We start from the raw sequence: 15,163 nt of genomic DNA, 5'->3' as shown, positions 1-15,163 counted from the left end.
TTTTTATTCCTTTTATTCATGTCCTTCTTCCATTAGCTCTAACTTTTTCTCAAACTAACTGTCAATTCCTACTCCTACTCTCCCTCGAAATTCCAAATTCACACTTTCACTCCCCCTCCCACTCCTACGCCCAAGTGTACCATAATTACGCTGCTTCCGTTTTTGGTGATACTCATGGGAGGGTTTGTTCTTAAATATTACATTCGGATTGATTAAGCTTCTGCTTCCTGGGGATAAGGCACCACATACTTTTACAAATGTTAGATAAGGAGTGTCATAGGCTTGGAGTGAAAGTTTCTTAAAAATCTGCTAAAACCTGTGGACGTCTGTGACACACATGCAGCGTAATTTTTATATAGGCAAAAAAAAAGATTTTTATTTTAAATTAGCTTTGTAATTTCTTAGCATTTTTCTTTCTTCAAAATCAACAATATCGATAAGTTTCTGTCAAGTTTCCACTCAACAAAGCATTCAATCATTTCTCAAACACCTGCAATCAAATCTCTGACAAAAGAGACCAAAATGGCAACAACAAAACATACGAGTATTCACTCGTGCTACAAAAGCGCTAAGCAATAATTTTGACGCCCAATTCATTAACGCATCATTTTATTTTGAACATTTTTCTCTAAAATGGATACGTTCAATTTTCTTGCCGCACCTCCACCATAATTGATGAGATTTTAGTTGACTTGACTGTGGCAGCAAGTGTAATGCTTTGAGGGACGTGCAACACACCCGCTGTCCACATTAAATTTTCTGCATTGAAGTGAGCTGCAGTGTGTTATGGTGTGCTGGAGCAATTGCTTCGAAAAAATTTAAGAAAATAAAATTGTAAGAAAAATTTAGGTGAAGATCGGGTGGAGTCGTAAATTTTACACCCAGCGCTTCTGCTGAAGATGAATGATTACTCTGTGCACTGATTATATTGGATATTAAAAACTGGATGCAGATAATCATGGTGCTACGAAACTTTGGCATATCTGCTTACCTGCGCAGAATAATTGGCAGTTATTTTTGGAACAGAGGACTTCTTATTGACACTTACGAGAAACCAAGAAAGCAAAATATCGCCGGCGGCGTCTCTCAGGGATCTATTCTTGGGCCACGGCTCTGGAGTGCGATGTATGACGGTGTGCCTCAAATCGACCTTCCCCGAGGCACGCAAATTTTCGGCTATGTAGATAATATTTTCGTAGTAGCAGTGGCCAAGAAATTGGATCTACTGTTGTTGTTATTGTTGTTGTTGTATCGATGACTTTGGGGAGTGTTATCGCTGTGATGGTCCTTTGCCAGATACAGATCCGGTACGCTCCGTTAATACAGCACCATTAAGGTGCTAGCCCGACCATCTCGGAAACGATTTATATGGCCACATTAAACCTTCAGGCCATCATCCCTCCCTCCCCACCCCCAAGTTCCATGAGGAGCTTGGGTCGCCAAAGCCTCGTATGTTAGTGAAACAGGATTCGCCGCGGATAGGTGAGGTTGACAATTGGGTTTGGAGAAGCTATATATTGCGCTGTCAACCCGAAAGGTTGCGCTATACAGCCCCTTGAATTTGGTATTTTAGTCGCCTCTTATGATAGGCATAACTACCGAGGGTAGATTCTGCCCCCTAACCCGCTGGGGGAAACTGGATCTACTCAAAACATTGTGTAAGGACGACGTAGTAAGACGGGCTGACAAGCATGGGGTGGTGTTGGCTAACAATAAAAGAGAAGTGGTTTTGGTGAGCTAAAAGCGGACTGTGGATGAGTTAGTCCCAACCATAGAAGACGATCAAACAAATTCATACTCGCAAATGAAATATTAAAGAGTAAACTTTGAATCAAAACTTACTTTAAAGAAGCACTTCAGGGTGGTGGGAGAGAAAGTTTCTAAAGTTAGTAGAGCCCAATATCAGCTACTGTCCATCGTCGCCACCTCGATAATATTACCCGCTGCACCCGTGTGCCAATGATCTAAAATTACCCACCAAAAAGATATATTTGAGGCATACCGTATTATTGCTATACGAATATCAAATGCTTATCGGACGGTATCTGAAGAAGCGATCCTTGTTTTATCCCGGAAAATGCCAGTAGATCTAGTGTCAAAGGAAATGGCAGATTTTTATGACAGGTGGCAAGAACGGTGGAAAAAATAGAGGAGAGGGCGCTGGACATTCACGTTAGTTCAGAATATAAAGAGGAATGGTATGAGCGGAAGCACGGCGAACCAAACTAGCATCACACGCAGATATTGAGTGAGTATGGTGGTTTCAAGAAGTATTTTCATAAGCATAGGATAGAATCCGGCGAATTGGAAAACATAGAACACGTCATGTGTCATTGCACTCGTTTTTTAATGAAAGACTTTCCGTACACAAACAGAATTCTTCCATATGGAATTCAGTTCCGCTAATAGGCAGTCTTTGACTGCTGTAAATAAAATAGTCTTTCAAGTTTCATGACGCGATTGATGCACGCTGAAAGGGAGCGCAGAGAAATGCGCATGCGGAGCAGTGGGGATTAAATCGCCTTTCCTCCGTAACGTTATGTCTAACGGCTGTCCAAAGGAGTGTGGACACATAAACCTGGTTTCAATGGACCGCCTCATGGCAGTGCGCTACCCTAACGTCCAAACATAAAAAAAAATGAAGTCTATCATTGTATAAAATGCACTTTCGACTCTGTAGGTACTTCCATGCAGATTCCTGGCACTAAAGACCTTTGCAGTGAAATTCGTTCCCTTCTGAGTTTCTAAAACCATGAAATTATGATAGGGTCAAATAATTTTTTTATAATGAGTTCTAATTCTGCAAATTTATGCCCGAGCTCGTTCTGGTTCTATTCGGATGAATGGGTCAGATCCAAAATATGTATGTGTCTTAATATTCAACAGTTATGCACTGGGTATAAAAAACATAGATTTTACTTCACTAACGCAAAAGTACAGTCAAAGACCAACGATAAAAATGTTCAAAGGAATTTAAATGAAAAAACTTATAAAACAAATCAAATTGTTATTGTAAAACATTTTGTTGATGTCCATTTGACAGCAATGAGCTTTTGATTGATTAATCGATTTTTATTTTTCTTTGTCTATGATTGCATTCATTCAACAATGCATTCATTGGCACGGGGTGGGGTGTGATGCCGCATGTACACGCAGACAAATAAACATCCATGAACTGACAAAGCAGATGAAAGCAAGTCAATCAAAGATGCACTAATGCCGCCCATCTAATGCATCTGTCAAATACATACATAAATATACAAATACAAAAACATTATTTATATGAAGCTGATCATTTATTCAGCAAGTCAATCAGTGGACAAAAGCGCGTCAATTAAACGTGCTATGCTTTCTTTTACAGTTATTCTCATTGCATTAACTTGCAAGTGTTGGTTGTTGCTTCAAAATAACAGTAAACGAAAAAAAAATTATAAACTTTTAAAAACATCATTTTCATTTTAAAATTTAACAAACCAGCACCTTATTTGCCCTTTTAGCCAAAGAAATTCTTTCACTTTGACAGCGCGACATACTTTCAAATAGATTACCGTTATTGGCACATACAACACCACTGCCCCGGTGTTTCGTATTCACTTAGCCCATTTCTTGAGGTTATTTATTCGTTTGCTTGTTTAGAAGAGACTGCATCAAAAAAGCGTTTTCATATATGATTTGCGCATGCGTACTTTGTCTACAAACAGTTCGCTCTTATTGCATCTTTTCTACCAACATAGAACAAATTTTTGTTGTTATTAATTAGTATAGAAATAAAAAAGGTGTTAACACCATTAGTGTCTAAATTGATGCACAGTTTGTGAGTTTAAGTGAAAATGATCGTTAAATAACTTACATACATATGTATGTACATACATAGATATGTATGTGTTTGTGAAAGAATGCTTAAAATGTCACTTGATCAATGTTCTAAATTTTTTTTTGGCAGGGTGGGAATACAAACCTGGGACTTCAAGGTGTTTATTACAGACTGAGAAAAAATCAATCAATGAATTTCGGTGCAACTTAGCAGATGGAAAAGAAGAGGGTCGGGGAGAGGGAGATGGAGAGGGAGATATATAGAAAGGGGCAGATGGTGAAGGAGAAAGATAGTGACAAAGGTAGAGGAAGACAATACCTTTTGGTATTATGGATGAGAAAGGAGGAGAACTGAAATGGTAAGGAAAGAGAGAAAAATGGGATATGAGAGAAAAACACTGACAGCAGACATGAAGCGCTGGAGAGATTGTGGCCCAGCAATTTGGCTACTAAACCAAAGAGGATAAATTAACGTAATGTTATGATATTACGTATCGTACAGTACAGCACATATATACCAAACGATATGGAAAGTACAGTACAATAGAGTACATTACGATATGCATATACATTACCTAACATACCGTGCAATACATTATGTAGAATACAGTAGAGTACGTTACATGAACATTATGTATCGTACAGAGCAGTACGTTACATGTACATTGTGCGTTGTACAGTATAATGTATTACATAAACATAACTCTCCATAGACTTCAGTGCATTACATGTACATTATGTACTGTAGTATATAGCGCAGTATATTCCAGTACACAACGTACATTATCGTATATTTAATGTACCGTATAAATAATGTATTCCGCTAAACGGTACGTAATGTATATATGCTAAATGTGCTACGACTTATGGTAAGTAATGTACTGTACTATGCGGTACGTAGTATACAAAAATAATTTTAAAAAACGTTTTAAGTTAAACGGTTTTATTGAAAACAATACTTACGTAAAGTAATAATAATACTAAAAGCTAGAAAATAATTAGGTAGGTCCTAGGTACTAGTCATCATAATCCTCATCAATCTAGACGCGTCCAATGCTTTTATTTAATTGTCTGAGCAACGCCCAAGATTGATGAGGAGTGTGATGACTAGTACCTAGGACCTACCTAATTATTTTCTAGCTTTTAATATTATTATTACTTCATGCAAGTACTGTTTTCAATAAAACAGTTTAACTTAAAATTTGTTTTTACCTTTCATGAACATGAAATGGTATTATAACTTTGTTCCAATCTTTGTAACATTGAGAAATATATATAGAAGATATACTCACCATTAAGTATACCGAATTGATGAGGGGGACGAACTGAGTTGATATAGCCATGTCCGCCTGTCCGTCCGTCCGTCTGTCTGTTTGAACGCAAACTAGTCCCTCAACTTTTGAGATATCTCAATGAAATTTGGTACAAGGATGTATTTTTGTATTATATTAGATATTTGTCGGATCCGATAGGATCGGACCACTATAACATATATCTCCCATACAACCGACCGTTCAGATAAGACGGTTTTTGTCATTGCTGCCGCAATTTAGAAATTATAAGCGTGCACTCAGTGATATATATTAAAATATATCATAGAAGATATCTTGACACGACAATATATAATTGATACACCTTAAAGTCGTTTAAACAATATATTTATTGTTTTTGTCTTTATTAAATTAAAAATACAAGAGCAAAACAATTGTTTCGACACATACGTAGTGTCTTCGTCAGTTGCTACAATCAACTTAGAAAGTAAAAACGTGAAACTCGGTGATATATATTTATATCATAGAAGATTTTCTGAGAAAATCACTTTAATCGGAGCTATATATAGTATATATCCCATACAACCGATCGTTCAGATAGAAAGATTTTTGGCCATTTCTCCCTTAGTTTCCAATATAAAAACGTGAAACTTGGTGATATACATTCTAATATATCATAGAAGATTTCCTGCAAAAATCATTTCGATCGAGCTATATATAATATATATCCCATTCAACCGGTCGTTCAGATAAGGGGGTTTTTTGCCATTTTTATACTCAGTTGAGCAGAGCTCACAGAGTATATTAAGTTTGATTGGATAACGGTTGGTTGTACATATATAAAGGAATCGAGATAGATATAGACTTCCATATATCAAAATAATCAGGATCGAAAAAAAATTTGATTGAGCCATGTCCGTCCGTCCGTCCGTCCGTCCGTTAACACGATAACTTGAGAAAATTTCGAGGTATCTTGATGAAATTTGGTATGTAGGTTCCTGAGCACTCATCTCAGATCGCTATTTAAAATGAACGATATCGGACTATAACCACGCCCACTTTTTCGATATCGAAAATTTCGAAAAACCGAAAAATTGCGATAATTCATTACAAAACACAGATAAAGCGACGAAACTTGGTAGATGAGTTGAACTTATGACGCAGAATAGAAAATTAGTAAAATTTTGGACAATGGGCGTGACGCCGCCCACTTTTAAAAGAAGGTAATTTAAAATTTTGCAAGCTGTAATTTGGCAGTCGTTGAAGATATCATAATGAAATTTGGCAGAAACGTTACTCCTTTTACTATATGTACGCTTAATAAAAATTAGCAAAATCGGAGAAGGACCACGGCCACTTTAAAAAAAAAATTTTTTTTAAAGTAAAATTTTAACAAAAAATTTAATATCTTTACAGTATATAAGTAAATTATGTCAACATTCAACTCCAGTAATGATATTGTGCAACAAAATACAAAAATAAAAGAAAATTTCAAAATGGGCGTGGCTCCGCCCTTTTTCATTTAATTTGTCTAGGATACTTTTAATGCCATAAGTCGAACAAAAATTAACCAATCCTTTTGAAATTTGGTAGGGGCATAGATTTTGTTACCTTAACTGTTTTCTGTGAAAATGGGCGAAATAGGTTGATGCCACGCCCAGTTTTTATACACAGTCGTCCGTCTGTCCTTCCGCATGGCCGTTAACACGATAACTTGAACAAAAATCGACATATGTTTAATGAACTTAGTTCACGTGCTTACTTGAACTCACTTTATCTTGGTATGAAAAATAAACGAAATCCGACTATGACCACGCCCACTTTTTCGATATCGAAAATTACGAAAAATGAAAAAAATGCCATAATTCTATACCAAATACGAAAAAAGGGATGTTTTATTGACGCGAAATATAACTTTAGAAAAAACTTTATAAAACTGTTGTGACACCTACCATATTAAGTAGAAGAAAATGACAAAGTTCTGCAGGTCGAAATAAAAAACCCTTAAAATCTTGGCAGGTATTACATATATAAATAAATTAGCGGTATCCAACAGATGATGTTCTGGTTAACCCTGGTCCACATTTTGGTCGATATCTGGAAAACGCCTTCACATATACAACTACCAACACTCCCTTTTAAAACTCTCATTAATACCTTTAATTTGATACACATATCGTACAAACATATTCTAAAGTCACCCCTGGTCCACCTTTATGGCGATATCTCGAAAAGGCGAACACCTATAGAACGAAGGCCCACTCCCTTCTAAAAACACTCATTAACACCTTTCATTTGATACCTGTATCGTACAAACAAAGTCTAGAGTCACCCCTGGTCCACCTTTATGGCGATATCTCGAAACGGTGTCCACCTATGGAATTAAGGACTACTCCCTTTTAAAATACTCATTAACACCTTTCTTTTGATACCCTTATCGTACAAACAAATTCTAGGGTCACCCCTGGTCCACCTTTATGGCGATATCTCGAAACGGCATCCACCTATAGAACTAAGGCCCACTCCCTTCTAAAATACTCATTAACACCATTCGTTTGATGCCCATATTGCACAAACAAATTCTAGAGTCAACCCTGATCCACCTTTATGGCTATATCCCTAAATGGCGTCCACCTATAGAACTATGGCCCAGTCCCTCATAAAATACTCTTTAATGCCTTCCATTTGATACACATGTCATACAAACACATTCCAGGGTTTCCCTCGGTTGATTTTCCTACATGGTTATTTTTCCTTTTGTTGTCACCATAGCTCTCAACTGAGTATGTAATGTTCGGTTACACCCGAACTTAACCTTCCTTACTTGTTTACTTTATATTTATCTCAAAATCGTTTAGATATGTAGATCTTATATTTCTTATCTTATACATCCGATTATTTGGAGACTGCGAACGGGATAAGATTATTGTTCAGCCCCATTCATGAAAGGTATGATGTCTTCGGCACAGCCGAAGACAGTCCCGTCCTTACGTATTTTTAATTATTTTATTTTCAAGTTTTTAGTCTTTATTTAATTGCATATTATTTCTCATTTTATTTAGTTCATTTAGTGACTCATTATTGCAAGGACTCTTTCCTGACAATTTGTTACAATCTAAGTCCTCAATACATAATCCTTCCAAAGACTTTACTCGACTCTGCGCCACGTATGCTTTTCGCTCCTCGAACTACAAAATATTTTGATGTCACTTCTACCGGAGTGTATGTATTATATGTTCCAAATATGAGCCAAATCGGACCACGAATACGATTTTTTGAAATATTTCGATTCATGCGCCACCTATCGGAGTTTTTTCTTATTATTGCATTGCCATCGGGTTCTGAAGTACATTCCAAGTTTCAAGCTTGTAGCTTATCGGGAAGTTACTTAAATTTCAATTACAAAGTTCGTTCACAATGGCCTGTCTGTCAAGTCAACCTAAATAAAACCATTTAAAAAACAACTGCACTGCACATGTATATTATGTACGTTATTTTACGGTATTGTACGGTACATAATGTACATGTAATGTTCAGTATGTACGACACATAATGTACAAAGGGCTTATTTCTTGGCTTGGCGACGATTACAACTAAATAAGAAAGTTAAAATGTATTCAGTTTGTCTGTTGATTGATCGGTAATAGCTATGAAAGATTGTGATTTCGATTTCAATTCCAGATAAAAAATGAAATTCTTTTCAAAATAAATATGTGATATAACATGTTTCATGGATAATGTCAGATATATCCAGTTTATACTACGTTAAAATATTTTAAAACCAAACATTGAAGTTCATCACAACTCGTTAAGCTAGATCTTATTACCCAAGTTTTAATTGTAGGGTAAGGCTTGAGAATTATAAAATAAAATTTTTAAATCATTAGGCTTAAAAAAATGCAAATGCAATTTCAAAGTCAATTAGCATTGTAATGTCCATGTAGGTAAAAGTAACATCAATAATATAATTTCGCTACCACAACATATAATTTAGCTATTAAAAAAAGAAAAACATATATATTGCCCAGAAAACAAGCGCCGCGATTGTATCGCCAAATGCACTTTCGAGGCCAACGTAAAGTGCAAAAGGTAACCAACCAATATGGAGTTGGTGTTTGGTCCATCAGCGCCTTTGTGGTTGGTATGCGGCAAATCATGCCAATGAAAACAATGACAATAATCGTAAAAGAAAAACTTTTACCATTTTTATTTGGCATTTGACGACAATTTCGCTATTGTTACTTGTCGATCAGAGCGCCACCACATTGGTGCCTTCATCGTCTTATGCCAACTTGTGAGTGGTGACAAACAATACAATCAAAATTGCATGTGTGGCAAGGTGTACGTACATACATACATTCCGCAAGTAACAAGGACACCACACAAAATACAGCAATATGCCAACAATGACAGTGAGACAAACAACAAATCGCAATAATAAAATAATCAAAGTAATATCGTCAATGACATTGGCATTTTGGGTAGGCAGACGTTTTTGAGTGTCAGGCGGGTTGTATTGACGTTTTTCTGGCAATATGTACAATTGTCTCTATGTGTAAGAAAACGAAAAGCTTTTACATATTTATTTTAGTTTTTTTTAAGTGACAAGTTGTGGGCAGGCGCCTGAACGCCTAACTCATCCCTAGCCCTGCCCCTCTAATGTGCTTTAACACAATTGTTGTCTTTTACCATATTTACAACAGATTCACTTGTAAATTATATTATTACCATGGATACCTATGTATGTGTTTGTTTGTACGCTTTAACGGATCAACAAAATTTAAGATTTTTATGGGTTAATGTATTTTCACCATTTTCGACGAATACCAAAACAAAAGACAGTCGCCTGCCTGCCACTCAAGCACTGCATCGAGTGAAGTCGAATCACAGTCGCCTGCAATGAATCGAAATTATCGTAAATTTTGATTGCCGGTGGCATTTTCTACTTTGGATACCGTTGGCGCAGGCGCAGCTGTGGGCGCACGGTTGAAGATATACGAATTTGTGTAGGTATTTTTGAGGGGACCCCCACAGATTGAGCGAAAGTTCATGATTGTTAACTTTTGCGGCATAAATTCATATAAACATAGGTACAGATGTATGTATTTCTATACTTCATTTGTAGGTACACACATACATACATATATATACTTATGGATATTATTTGTGCATTGCAGTGTCTCTAAAGACATCGTCATTATTCGTCTTATATGGTTGCAATCAGACAAACTTTTAGTGTAGTGTAGTAGTTGTGCTTATTTAATTTATTACGATGCTGTTTAGTGAAATCAAAAGTAATTTTGTATATTTTGGAGTTACCAATAATAATTTTTTTATTTTTCTTTCCCGCTCGTGCCCTGCGCTCGCTAGGCTAAGACTCCTGCTATTAGGAGTGTTACAGTTAGCAATAAGCACAGATCCTAGGAAGCTTCTAGTATTTGCCAAGAGGTGGTTTTCGATGAAGTTTTTCAGTTTGGTTCTGGTAACACTATGCACACATTCAAACTATTTATTGGTTTTCCGTTGACATCTTACCGAAAATTTTCTTAAAGAGAGAGAGGTTCTTATAGAGAGAGATACAAGGGTTCTCACATAGATATGTGTCGTCTGAAAACTGCCCTACTTCGTGATATGTCACCGATGTCAAGAAACAAATTATCCCCAAAATTGCAACAACTTGATCTGTTACTGTGGTTTCTTAGTAGCAGCGATTTTTTCACATGGCTGTGACTAAACACTTCTTCATCAAGAAGTTCCTGGAATGCAAAAAAGCATTGGAATGACTTCGCTCCAGCCGGAACATACATTTATATTGGGCTTGATCCATCAAGCAGGAAAAGTGTCGACAGAAGCGCGAGGTTCAAACAAGTCTAAGATCATGTGCAATTACTACGACGTAAGAGTCACAAAGTTGCTTAGATATCTAAAGAGAAATGACTTAAATGGTCACGATGGGCATACTAACTGGTCACTGCCTTCTAGCGTCACAAGCTTTCAAGTTAGGCTTCGTCTGTAACAGCAGATGCAGAATGTACGAGAGCATAGGAAGAGTCGGTTGAGCACGGGTTGAGCACGCCCTATGTTTGTGTCCTGCGCTGGCGCTCACTTCGAATATTATTATTCTCTTTCGTTTTGTAGTCGCTGAACAAGCAGATAGCAAAATGGAAAAAAAATGTTTTCATATATTTAGAAAAAGCAATTAGGGCGGTTCCCGCTAATTCATACAAATAGACAACATTGTTTAATTCTTTGTAATTCTATAAATAGAACAAAAGCAAATATACCAATTTCCTTTGAAACCTGCCAACAACAAAAAGCATATCTTTAACACATGATAATATACGAAGTATGTACTGGGTAAAGAATAAAATATGCAAAGAAGGCAATTGGGATAAGCTTACAACAACTAAGACATGCCGAGGCAGAATGCGCTTTTAACACTTCAACCATTGTAGGAGTGCGGGTTCAAATCTCACTTACGGGAGAAGAGGATTTGATGAGATTTACAAGGTATAAGCAAAACAGCTGTGACCTTGTCCGTCCTGAAATTATTAAATGGAAAAGGCTTTTGTTTATATGCGCATTGCAAAAAATATATTTTGCAAAAAATCGCTCATGCGCAGAGTTTTTTAATTGTTTAATGTAAGAAATATATTTTGTTTTAATTTTTTGGTAGACTCAAGCAATAAAATAATATTTTTATAACATATTTACGAGTACGTATGCGTGCGTACGTATTGTCGCGTTGTACGTTAATCAACGAGCGTGTTTCGAAGGCTACATGCATAGCATTCCCTTGCTACGCCTAGTACTACTTAGTCGCAGCACAAATCGTAAGTTGAATGGGTGCACTTCTTCAACTGATGAAGTTTTGATTCGAAGAATAGCTATGTGTAAATGGAACATTATAGATAGAACTAAATCCACATGTCTTCACTATCTGCTTGACTATGCGGTCTATTTTTTATAGATAACCTTCTATCTCTGTGGAGGAGCACTACTTCCGTAAACGCTCTGTATCACTATGATTTTAGCTGGAAGTAATGAATTTTGATACCTTTTCTTGCTGCAGCTGCTCACTGACGCAAGTCAATTTATATGCGCATTATATGACAAAGTAAGTAGCTTAAGTGTCGCGGCGAATAACAAGGGAGGGAGGACGATGTTTACAGTGCAGTGGAGGTTTTCTGCTTACCAGTCATATGCCAAAGCATCCAACCCATCGGAGGGATAAATTACGGGATGAATTTGCTTATAGGGTGAAATAAAGTCAACGGCTATATGGTCAATACGGAATAAAACATGTTTAGCCTGTTTCCATATCTCTGTAAAACCTCGCATAACACAAAAGTGAACAGAAAATCAGCCGAGTAAAGACGAAACGAGCTTCACCAACAAAACTTGCTAAGAACGATGTCAACACCAACCTCTAACAAAAGAAACAACAGCTACATCTATCAACCGACAAATGAAAGACTTAAGATGCAAACATGTGTCAACACCATGAACCTGAAATCGTAAATGGAGCAAAAACAGGCAATAAACTAACAACAACAACAACAACAACAACAACAATTACATTACCTCAAGTAGGTAAGCTAACAACAAGAGCAACTTATACTCCACGTATTCTAATTAGATTGTCAACAACACGAAAACAACCTCATTTCCAACAAATGTGTCCGCATATTAGCAAGAACAAAAAAAGCAAAAACAAACAATAATAATATGCAAAAACTACTTTAAAATGAGGCGCAACCTAAGCAACCACAGCAACAAAGCTAAGCTGCAAGCAAAACGTTGCGACATGAGGGCTTAGGCAACAACAACATCACCGACAACAGCATCGGCAGTTAAATCTACATAAATGTTTTGTTAAGTTCATTAACATGGTTCAGGTTAATTACCCAGCTTTTTCGGTTGCATGAGAGGTACATTTCAAGAAAATAAGCCATTAAGCAGAAGCGGCCTCAAGTAGCAAACATTAAAAGAAAAAAAAACACACTTAGCAAAAATGGTGGGCGCTTCAAAATCCGTGACGCTGTGTGTATGACACTTCATGCAACATATGGCAAGTAGAGCAGGAGGCATAGCTACCAACTAAATAGTTGGCAAAGACCCATAGTGTCTTTGATAAGCTACCTCAGCCGAGCTAGGGCAGCTAAGAAGGTAGCCAGTAGTCAGCATCGGCGGCACGATCATCATCATCGTCGGCATGAGCAAATGAGTTAAATCGTTTAGGACACATGTACATATGTATGTATGTATGCTAAACATATGCATTTGGATAAGTGGCTAGGACAACAATGGGTGACACATGTGCCACCACAAGTTTTGTAGAAGTAACTAGTAACAGCGTAATGTTGACCTTACACCAGCCAGAACTGCTGATACGGCTATTGGTCATTAAAATAAAGCCTGACAGCAATAGCAAGTAGATGAAAATAATTTTGGGTGTCACAATGCTTCTTATACTCCAATGTTGACTTGTATATATTGTAACGAATTTTGGGAATTACTGATAATTATGCACCTTCTGCTAACGTTCGTATCGCTGAACTGTCGAATAAATAACTCTAATATTCAGTATTGCAAAATGATCTTTATTTAGACTACTTTGGGAGTAGTACAATTTTACTTTAATATCACGTACTTCACAAAAGCGTGTTTAAATCAAACTGATTAGTTATTCCTCAGCTTGCGCTGCTTTTATACTCTTTGTTGGGTCGTTCGCATATTTCTCCCAAGGTGTAGACTTTTCACGAAGATGGAACAGTTCTATCGCATACTTGGTTATTTAGTTATATGCCCGTGTATGTGTGAGTAAAAGCTTCTGCTCTTAGCTGATGACTACATGTGTGTATGTGAGATATCTCTTCACTTCAAGATGCTGGTTATGTGTGTGCATGTACACAAGTTTGGCTGCTTGCTGTATGTACTATGGTAGACCAGTTATTGGAGGCGTGCCTTCCATTTTTAACCTTTATTGCTTCTGAGTCATCTTTACCGTCTAACCAATGTTGGTCGTTTCGCAAAAAGTCACGCCAGCAATCCCTGTTATGCGATGACTGACGCCAATCCACCTACTTCTCCGAACACAAATGGAGGTATCCCCACTTCTTCCGATTTCAAACTGTGGTGTCGACTGAGATACTTTGATGACCGGAGCGTCTTCGTCCATTCGCATAACATTACCCATGAAGCCATTGGGCTTTAATTCCATTCCTATATCCTCATATCTGCGTTAAAAACCATGAATCTTCTGGTGAAGCTTTCTTTTAAACACTTTAAGTGCTATCTCATCTTCTCTTGCCACCGTCCATAATTCCGACCTGTGTATAAGACAGGTATGATGACCGACTTTAAGAACGTGATTATTGTTAACTTTGTCACAGTCGGATGGGGAAGGGTATATTCCGTCGACAGGGATTGGGATTGGAAATTGAGTTTGTGATCCCTTTCATTATCTAAAATAAAGGAGAAGTAAAAGATGGCTTTTCAGACAGCGTCCTTCTGCTCCTGGCTTACTGACACTCTGCAATAACTGCAGCAGCATGGTCCCACTACTTCGTTTACACAGTCAGATCAAATAGAACTTTCAAACGGCAAAAGCTCCGCTTGAGTAGAACTGAGTTAATACAAGGCAATAGTACGAGGCAATATTTGGACATCCTAGAGTGCGCACATCCAGAAACCTGGTACTGAATTCTTCGGCTGTAAGATAGGCGCCAGAATCAACAACCATGTTTTTTATATAATGCCGATGAATCCTGTCTAACTTTTGAATATTTCCTCAAATCAATTATTATTCATTACGGACGCAGAAGGGAAAATTCCACATAAATGTTATATTAAAAACTTCGGCTTGATGCGAATGTGGTAGATTTAACTTGGCGCTGTTATTCCCATTCCTTGCTACATCGTTTTCAGCCTTTTCCTTCACGAAGATATCAACCAGAATGGTAATTAATTACCCTTTCTTCTCTGACATTGCAGGTACATGCCCCAAAAACGTGTTTCGTGCTCGTCATCAGAAAAAAACGAATTCTCATTAGAGGCATTATTATATTTTTTATTGA

This window comes from Eurosta solidaginis, chromosome 2 (genome assembly GCF_040869045.1).
Source record: "Eurosta solidaginis isolate ZX-2024a chromosome 2, ASM4086904v1, whole genome shotgun sequence".
NCBI lineage: Eukaryota > Metazoa > Arthropoda > Insecta > Diptera > Tephritidae > Eurosta > Eurosta solidaginis.
This window is presented reverse-complemented; position numbering follows the sequence as displayed.